Consider the following 10,134-nt stretch of genomic DNA (forward strand, 5'->3'; position numbering starts at 1 on the left):
TGACACGGTGACACCGGCACGGCTGCCCCTGTGGCTCGCCAGTCACCCCGCAGTTTTGTCAGGAGGTGCTTCGAAATGGCAAAGAAACGGCCGGTGATTTCCAGGCAGGTCAAATTCAGCTGTGAGCTCGTAGTGCAGGGAGGAGGCATGGATGTTACACGGCCATCAGGGGGGCTCTTAGCCGTCCTTACTGCAAGTCGAAGCAATATTTGGAGATGAAACTGGAGCTGCTGCAGAAAGAAAATAAAAAAAAAAAAAAAAAGGAAAAAAAAAGATTTCTGCTGGCCATCCATATCTTGCATCAAAACAGTACTTGCCTAACACAAGTGGAATACTTTATTTTCTTGCTTTGAATGCAGCTCCTGTGTGCTTGATAAAATGTAGCCATAAAATTGCAAATACAAGGCAATTTGACTACTGATGGCTAATGCATCATAATGGCTAAGGAAATGCGAGCATTTAAAAATATCCCATTTAAACGTGGGGCATTACCTCCTTTACTTGCACCATAGCAGAATAAATAAACAATATATGTTTATTATGTTAATATTGTCCAAAGCCAAAAGAATGAGTGCACAATGCGTTGCTTGCCGCCTATGACTGATACATTATGCCCAGAGACGAGCGCGTGAATGCGAAAAGGTGGAAATCAACATCTCTTTTCCTTTGAGAAATGGCTTCTTTTGTTTTATGTCTCCGGATGAATTATTTTATGTGATTGCAGCTAGCAGCAGGAATCTCCTGCAGTACCGAGGGCAATACCAGCCACACGAAGACAGCGGCAAAACTCCCATGGATTCGGTGATTGCGGGCATTGGCCCGGGGGTTCCTGCATTACAGCGGGGACAGTGACCCAGGCTAGGGGGGGACCGAGCCCACCACAGCCAAAAGAAGCCCCGCAGTGCCCGGGTCTGGCTGGGCTACAGCCGGGGAGCAGCCTAATGCCAGTGCCAGCTCCTGCAGGAACCAAAGCGGAGGGTGGTGGAGCTGGTGACACTGCCGAGGCTCTCCTTTGGTGCGAATCAGAGCAGTTTTGGGGCTGCTGCCATGCCTGAAAATGGTCCTCTAGGGGGGTGACATGTCCAGGGACTCCTCCACATGCACTGGGTTCAGCCCTGGGCTGATTTCTGCTGGAGGGCCCCCAAGGAGCTGGTTCCAGACCCCCCAGTGCTGGAGGAGCAGGGAAGTCTCCACCAGGGACCTTTCAGCAAGCCTGTAATCTTTTCTGAATTGTCTGAGAGTGGGAGGAATAAACGAGAGTGAAAATTACCACCATCCCCCCTGCACCCCTCCAGCATTTCTGGGCACTCTCCGAATTTATTGAGACAAGTCCTGTGGGATGCTCCATCATGTCATCCAAGACTTCCGTATTGACTCTCTTTTCCTGCTGCTGCTGAGTGAAGAAATATGATAGCGGGAGGGATAATGAAGCAGACGTTTTCTTCAAATCAAACCGATTTTCTCCTAAGACGGGATAAAAGGGTAAAGAACTTTCCCTTCGCAATATTTTTCCCGGTAATGTGTTTTGACAATTTAATTTAGAAGTCATAGAGTAGCGAAGACAAAGTCACCCGGTGGGTGGACATCGGAGAGTTCAGTTGCCTTTGTGATGAATTGGTGATAGTACAGAGATGACAAAACAACACAGGGGGACAAGAAGGAGGCTGGCAGCACTGTCGGTAACATGCACAGGATAAATTGAACACTACACTTCATCCAGGATCTTCAATAGTCCCAGGCGTCCCAATATAATTTATGAATTGCAATTAGCATTTTGTTAGGCTCGTGTCCGAGCTACGTACCTAGCATGGCTTGGGCTCGGGTCTGCCAAAAGTTGCAGAGTTAAGTTTTTGTAAGTTTAAAGTAGCTGTTTATTTAAATGAAAGCAATAAATGTGCTCGAGTTGCTGCTTTCCTGTTCCTAACCTGCAGAGGATAAGAGTGCGGGTTCCTTGCAGGGCTCCCATGGGCGCAGAGGAGCGCTGGCTCCCGCGTCTCTTCCTCGCCCTGGCTCCGGCTTTGTGCCCGCATCTCCTGCTGGCCTTGGGCAGCCTGCTTGGGGAAAGCCGTGGGACCCAGACCGGGAACGCCAGGAAGAAGCTGTGGGAAGCAGTGGGATCTGTCCCTAGAACGGGATCTGCATCACGGGCTCCCCGTCCCTCTGCGCAGGTCCTGAGCCCCATCCTGGTGCCTCGAAACCGATGGGTCCTGAGTTTCTCCTTTCCTGAGACACAGAAACTTCTGCCTCTTGCCCCTTGGCAACTTCCCTGGGGCAGAGAGAGGAGCAAGAGCTCCTCCTGGGTGCCCCCAGGGCTGCCCCACGGCACCAGCCCTGCTCCCCCCCCCCGCACCCCGCAGCTCCTGCCCCATCGCGCTCCCCCTGCAGCGGCTGCGGCTGGCACCCCCGCTCGGAGAAACATCCCCGAGTACAATTCAGCTCCCGAATCTCTCTGAGAGGCCCCTGACTGTGCTCCGAACGACTCGGTAGGTTGTTATAAATATACAAAGCTTTTTTGTGGGGATATTCATGAAATTCTATCACCACTTACCCTGGCTGGTAATGGCCTTGTTTATGTATGGTCTCCATACCTGGCTTTGCAGCCTCTCCAAACACAATTCCATTACCGCGTGTAACTGCTCCATCAGCGCCGTGCTTAGCGCTCGCTGCTCCCCAGCACCGCTCCTTAATGGCCAGGGAAGGTATTAAGGCACTGCTGCTTGGGAGTGCTCAGAAGAAAGTTCAAATCTCACAATGTCTTTATTTTAAAATTCATGGAATTTGTAAGTACCAACTTTTAAGCCATGACCAAATAGTCGTTTCTTCCTTAAACAACCTTTTATTTCCCTCTGCTTCCCCCCACCAGTTACCTGTGGCTTTCCCTCCCAGCCCATCGCAAGCCTCTCCCACTTTCCTCGCAGGCTTTGGCAGAATGTCACAATTTAATTGTTGAAAACAAGAGCAGGAAATATTAGCAGCACCAGCACAATAGGATTTTAATTTAGCTTCGGGATAGAAATGGGTCTCTAGCAGAGTGCCAGGCTCCGGGATTGCCTTCGAGTGCGAGGAGCCTGGAGTTTGGCTAATAGTTTGCACAACTGGGGTAATTCTGTAGGGATGCGAGGGACTTAATTGGGCTCGTGCTTAAACACCCTCATAATGCGAGGCACACTGCGTGCTCTGAGCATTATTATTAAACAGCCCATTTCCCTTTTTAATGATCATCTTGGATCACCGTAACAGTGATCATCAAATAATCCCGGGCAAATAAACGTCTGTCTTTGGCATCTGCACGGCGGGGCTGCCACCGGGCATGGGAACGGCCGTGTCCCAGCCCCACGGCGGCCCCACAGCAGCCCCACACACCCAGCACCCCTCATGGGACCGGGATGTTCAAGGGCCACAGTTTGTCCTCGTCCCCGTTGTCCCCTCGGGTTGTCACCCCAGCCCCAAACACCGCCGGGCTGCACGGGAGGGTATGTGGAGGTAAAATATGGGGCACCGCTGAATTATTCAGCTGGCAAGAGGGGCTCTCAGGGTGGTGTGTTGCTCTTCTGCAGTGTAATTAATAGTCTTTAGATTAAATATGAAATCATTCCTCGTCATTAATAATTTAGCCGCAGCGTGGCGATCTTTAGAGAGCGGCGCACTTCATATTCTTCTCAAGTACGTTGCCTGAAACGCTTTGGGGGAAGCCGGACGCCTTTTCATCCATCTCAATTACAAGCACCGGCTGCTCATTTCCTTCTCGAGCATTGTTGTGCAAAGGTGCAAAACTCTTCCGCTTCCTCCTGTCGGGGTTTAACAGCCCGGGCATGTCCTGGAAGCGAGGCGCGGCGCTGTACATCGATGACAATTTGCCATAAAGCACCGAGCCTCACCTGGGACCCCCAGCGCTTCCACAGCCGTGCCCGTGCCCGACCCCAGCAGGTGCCCAGGAGGCTTTGGGCAGGATTGAGCCGTGTCCAGTTCCAGCGCCCTTCCCACGGGACCAGGAGTGGGGTGAGAGCCCTGCGCTGCCCAGCCCGGCCGTGCTGCGGGGTCTCCCCTCTCCCACCTCCTTACTGGACCCGGATGAAGCCGTTTGGGACCCGGGCTGATTGGGGTGGCTCCGATGCTGCTGGTGAACCTCTGGGAACCATCAGTCCCAGTGCGCTGCCACGGGCAGCCCCACGCCATGCAGGAAACCTCTCCTGTGCCCTCACCCAGCGCAATCAATGGGGAAGGGGGGATAAAACAGCGCCTGCATCTCCCTACAACGCTTATCAGCTCCAGTCGGAGGGCAGGAGGGGGCTGTGGGAGGGGGGCTCGGCCCTTCGCAGCTCCCCAGGGCCAGCAGACACCGTGGGGATGCTCTGGGCCACGGGGCTGGGAGGGATGCAGCGTTTCGCCCCGCTCCGGGACTCCCGTTTCCAAACAGCACGCAGCTGCCAGGCAGCTGCCGCATGGAAATGTCAAAGCCATGCCAAGTCCCCAGGGTGCGAGGGGCAGGATGAGGCCGGCCCCGGGGCAGCGGCTTCGCGGGGTCCCAGCGGGGACTCGTGGGCTCCCCGGGGGGGATCGGCCTCGGCACAGGCAGGCACCAAATGTCACGTCTCCCCGGGAGCCCTAAATAACGCCGTAACCTTTCCGCAGCGCCCGTGATTCATGCGCTCGCTGCTACAATAGAATAAACTTGTTTGCACACCTGGCAGTGTTTTAAATAGGTCGAATCCCTCGGTGCCTCCCGCAGCCTCCTCCGACGGCTGCTGGCTCGGCAGCCGCTGGGGCTGAGCGCTGCCGATGAAACGTGGTCCTGGGCCTGCCGGGGGGGTCCTGAGCCTCAATCCCCTGAATTGTGGCTGGTGATGGGCGGAGGATCTGGCCCCAGCCCCATGCGGGTGCCCACGCACCAAGGGAGAACGGCCTCGGTGCAGAAATCCCTTCTGGCACCGGGCACACCGCGGGCAGGGCAGCCCCGCTTCACCTGGGGGAGCTGCTGGCCCCTTAGGGGCAGCCTCGGCGCGGTGCAGAGGGGTGTAGAAATAGGAACATAAGGGAGCACATTAATGAATATGGAAACCTTCTTTTCTGGTATTGCGCGCTCATAAATGAATCCACTTTATAGAGCCATAGCAGAGAGGAAATGACTATTCGGAGCCTGATTTATCTGCTCAAATGCTTTGTAGTACTTCAGATTAATAAAAATATTTAATAAAGAATCAAGATGGTTTATCTGTAATGCAAAGAGAATCACATCCCCTGTATTTTTACTACTGAAAAATTGGAAGCGGGAAGAAATAATGATATAAGCTACTGTATAAATGACAAAAATACCCATTCTAGTTATATGCATTGCTGTACAATCTTTTTCTATCCTATAAACATAATATATTCTTATGCCTATTTCAACTGATTCAGTAGTCATATGCTGCATTGTGTGGTTTAATACCATCCCATCCTCAACAGCTCTGGCAAGTGATTAAATAAGAAATAAATTTTGCTGTCATTGCATTTAAAATCAAATCAAGGATCATTTGTTACCCCAAACGAACCAGTTATCCTTCTCTGCTCGTAAGTAGGCTGCTGTTTGCTGAAGCATTTAGAAATGTATATATAGTAAACTCTTTGCATAATGGCTTGTACTGTAATATGATCTTTATGAGCCTGCCGCTCCAGAGACACTTGCAGGAACCAATAAACAGTACATTGCTTTTTTAATTTAAAGTTATAGGTAGGAGACATTTCCTATCCCCCTTGTATCCATCTGAGTCTTGTTGGCCGTGCCATGGAGTTGGGGCCAAAACTTTGCTCCTCGCCCGCGCCCCGCACACCGGTTTGGCACCAGTGGCCCCCCCCAGCCCCGTGCCAACACCAAGGAGCCCCCGGCCCCGCACACCCCCAGCCCCACACGCCCCCGGTCCCACAGCAGTGCCCAGCCCCAGAGCAGGGCCGGGATGCAGAGACAAACGCCTCGACCACCAAGCACATCGCACTTCACGTCACCGCCTTGTTAATGGCCCCTCGCGTTGTAACGTGTGATATAAACTTAAAAATTAATTGCGGCACCTTCTACAGCTTCTTTAACTGCCTGCGGAATGAAACCTGGCTAATAACCATAATTTTAAAGGCCGTTCTTGTTCAGAGATGGTGTCTGACCGAATCCCTTTGGTTGGCTTTGGTTTTTGCTTTAATTTCTTTGCTCCCCGTTGCTGTTTTTGGACTCCCTTGTGCAACCCCATTTCGGACACTGCTGAAGAGCAGCCAGTATTTATTGGGACCCCCACCGATGGTCAGCCATGCACAGCTTGGCCTGATGGACTGATGCTAACATAGGAAAAAGCCTGCTATGGGGATCTTTTTTCTTAGAAAGGCTAAGAAATGACCACTGTAAGAGCCACAAGGTGTCCCGGGGCCCTGCACGGCCCCGCCGCCCACCCTGCGCCTGCCACGAGCCCCGCCGAACCCAGTGGGGAAATTGTTTGTTGCAAATTATTTGCTCAGCTTTAATTATCAAGTTTTGGCACCCATTAGTTAAACCGGTTAATTTTATTACAGAGAAAACAACAAATCACAAGGCTGACAATAATGAGGATGAACAGGCATTTAATTATCCTTGTTCTAGACAGAACAATTATTAATTTTAAATTGCAAAAACTCATTTGAAAAGTTTGGAGTCTGGAGAATTATCACGGGGAACGCGGTATTGCTGCGGGAGATCTACGGTCAGATGTTTCATTAATACCAGTAAATCAAGCAAATCAATTCCTTCACCAGCCTCTTCCTCCCCGTTGCAGAATGCAGAAATAAAACAAATAAACCATGGCATGGGGTCGGGTTGCAGAATGGGAAACATGGGCTTGAGAGAGGCTCTGGAGGGACGTGGTGCCAGGGGAGGAAGGGGAGAAAATTTCTGGTGGCCTGAGAACAGGACGGGGCAGCGGGGTGGACACCGACCCCGGCCAATTTTGGGAGCCCCTGGACTGAGCAGCACCCGTGGGTGTCCCTTGGGGTGAGCGCTGTCCCCTCTGCAGCAATCGCTGCCTGTCCCGGGGGTGAGGCAGATGGGATGTCCCCATGTGCAGTGTCCCAGGGGACAAAGGGAGTTGAGATGTCCCCATGTGCAGTGTCCCCCTGCCCATGGGGTGGGAGCAGGGTGCTGCCTGTCCCGACCACTTTGGGACCCTTCAGTTCCCTTCCCAGGCTTAAAAGCCCCGCAGCCCCCAGGATTGTGGCCATGAACCCAATGTGCAAGGTGCCACCACCACCACCAGGGTGACGCGTGGCCCTGGGTGTCACATCGAGGGTCCCTTTTGGGGTCCCCCAAAGCCCTTCCCCTCTGCTCCCGCAGGCGTTCAGCCGCCGGCAGCTCCTCACCCGGCCGAGCCAGGGGCAAGCGGCAGGAACAACAATCAGAGAGAAAAGTTGGCAAAAAGAATCTCAAGCTCGGAGAAACAAATGAAACCTCATCATTTATCCCCAGTGGTCAGTGGCACAGATAACATTTTTCAAAGTGTAATTGCAGTCAATTGTACTTTCCCCCCAGTGCCCGTCAGCTCATCTTAGCCGGTGTGATAAATGCTAGCTTTTAAGCAAGAATGGATTGATTATTAATAGCTTAGATACCAGTTACAGGAACTGCAATAAAACTAGATTTTAATTTCCCTCTCTATTAAGGAATCTCATGTTTCATTCAACGTAGAGAGAAAATAGGGTTTTTTGCACAGATATTAGATTTACTGCCGCTATAAAAGATCATTGATGCACCTAACTCCGGTTTATGTCTGAGCAGCTTTTAAACAAAAGCCGGGCTGCTGGGACACCCCGAGAGGGGATGGGGGGACACGCAGCTCCCCGGGGTGCTGGGAACCCCTGGGGGGGTCCCGAACCACCTGGCACCCCCCAGACAGAGCTTTCCACCCTCAGGTGCCTCTGATGGTGGCATGGCCCAGAGCCTGCTCCTGCTCCCCCACCTCCCTCCCGTGTGCTCCTGTTTGCCATTAGAAAAAAAAATCCCTGCAGAAAATCACTTAATCAGGGCAGGGATGTTTCGGCTGTGATTTGTGTCTAAGTCAGGAGAAAAAGCATAAAAGCTGCCTCGACTGAAGAACGTAGTTGTGCATTTTAATCTCTTATAACTTACTTTTATGATGTAATTCTGAATTATGTTATTGCATTTGTATTTAGAGAGCACACCAGATGGTGCATGCAGTAACACTTTAAATTAGGGTTTCCCAAATACACATTAAATTTAGATTTAATAAGACAGTTATCACATGGGAATTAAATACCAATTGATTATTTATAAAATATCCCGGCTCAGCAAAGTGTGCGGCTCAGCCATCCCGGCGCGCAGCAGCTGGCATGGAGAAAAGGCACCTTTACCCACTAAATGGGGTCTCACCGCCAGCCCTGCTGGCCGTGTGGGTGCCACCAGCCTCCCGCGTCCTTGCTGGCCTCCCTGGCACCCTTTTGGGCATCCCCTGAGGCCACGGACACCCGAGGCCATGGCCCTCCATTTCCCCCCATTAAAGCTCCGTCCAATTTCATGAAATCATTTCAGGCCCTGCGCTGCCACTGATTTATTATTATTATTATTATTATTATTAATTAATTATTATTATTCAGCCCCACAATATGCTGCTCAAACGCTCCAGGCAGTTTACTTTTCTAATCAAATCGATTTCCATTCAGATGAATTCTCTTGTCCATCTCTGTTCCAGTAATGTTATTTTAAGCGTAAGCCGTGCCTTGGTACAAACGTGTAATCAGGCGGCGCGATGCAGAGGGCATGGCGGTGCTTTATGGCGAATCAAACAGAAGTGAAATTATAGAAGCTTTTAGGAGCCGTAATTTATGTATTGTAACTTCAGCTTGGGCCCGGTGAGTGAGATTACATTCCCCTCCTAGATTTATCTGTCCTCTTGGTTTGTGGCTTGGCATTTCTTCCTTTTTTATGTAACTTTTGTCCCTGCATTGCACTGAGCGGATCCGATTGCTGCCCGGGGGAGCGAACCTCAAACCCCGTCAGCCTCGGGCTCACCCCGCAGCCTCCACCCCACGTCCCACCGTGGGACAGGCATTGTGGGAGCAGCCTCACGTTAATTACCTGCGTTAATTACCTGCCTGCTGGCAGCGGCTTCGCTCCAGGAGCCTGCTAATTGCCGCAGCGATACTGCCTGTCGCTGCCCCGGCACAACCCTGAGAGCATCAAATCTATCGCGGCCCCGCCACGGCCACCACCAGCCGTCACCCACGGCCGGGGCGTTATCATCACTGCTTTATTATCGCTCCTAAGGTACCCTGCAATAACGCTCCAAAGACAGCGCCTGCTGCCCCTGCTCGGGGGCTGATTTATGGGCCCAGGGGCGAGCTTAATTCAGTGCCGCTGCACCCGAGTCAGCGCCGCCGAGCAGCACGGGCACAGCGGTGCGCGCTGGGAATGATGCAGTTCCTACCCTTCACCCTTTATTTGTATTTTCTGTCCTGCACGATATATATCAGCCATCGCCTGCGCTGGAGTGCTGCTTCACAGTCTATTATAAAATGGCTCGGTGCAAAAGATGCATATAAATAAGAGAAGCCGTGAAGTGTTCCTCAGCCGCTGATGCAGGCAGCGATCGCGGCCGTGATTTATGGCAGCTGCTCGGTGCTGCTCTCTGACATAAATCTCGCCCTTCCTTCATATGTGTGAGGCTGTGGAGAGGCAGCAGGGGCACCCCCAGCACCCATGGGTGCGCACTCCAGGGCAGCAGCCTTGGGGCCGGGCCTGTCCCGAGCGGTTTGGCCCTGGCTGATCTCGCTGCCGGGCCTGGATGAGTTGGAAATTCAGGGCCATATCCGAAACCATCCCCACGCAGCCGGGGCAGGCTCGCTTCTTCGGGGTTTGTTTCGGGCTAGGTGTCGCAGTCGGGGTCGTATGGTACTTACAGCGTCCTGTGAAGCTGATAAAGGCAGGACTTTAACAGCTCTGGTGCTGCTGGGCCTTGCTGTGGCCAGGCTCGGCTCCTCCTCGCTCCTCTTTCCCTGGCAGCTGAGGGCAGCGATGGCAAAGCCAACGCCGTGTGCCACGGCCTGCGCTGCCTGCCGTGGTCGGGGCCGTCTGCCCTGAGTGCCGCACACCGTCAGGAGCCGGGGCAGCTGGAGAAGAGAAGCTTA

This window comes from Cygnus atratus, chromosome 19 (assembly GCF_013377495.2).
Source record: "Cygnus atratus isolate AKBS03 ecotype Queensland, Australia chromosome 19, CAtr_DNAZoo_HiC_assembly, whole genome shotgun sequence".
NCBI lineage: Eukaryota > Metazoa > Chordata > Aves > Anseriformes > Anatidae > Cygnus > Cygnus atratus.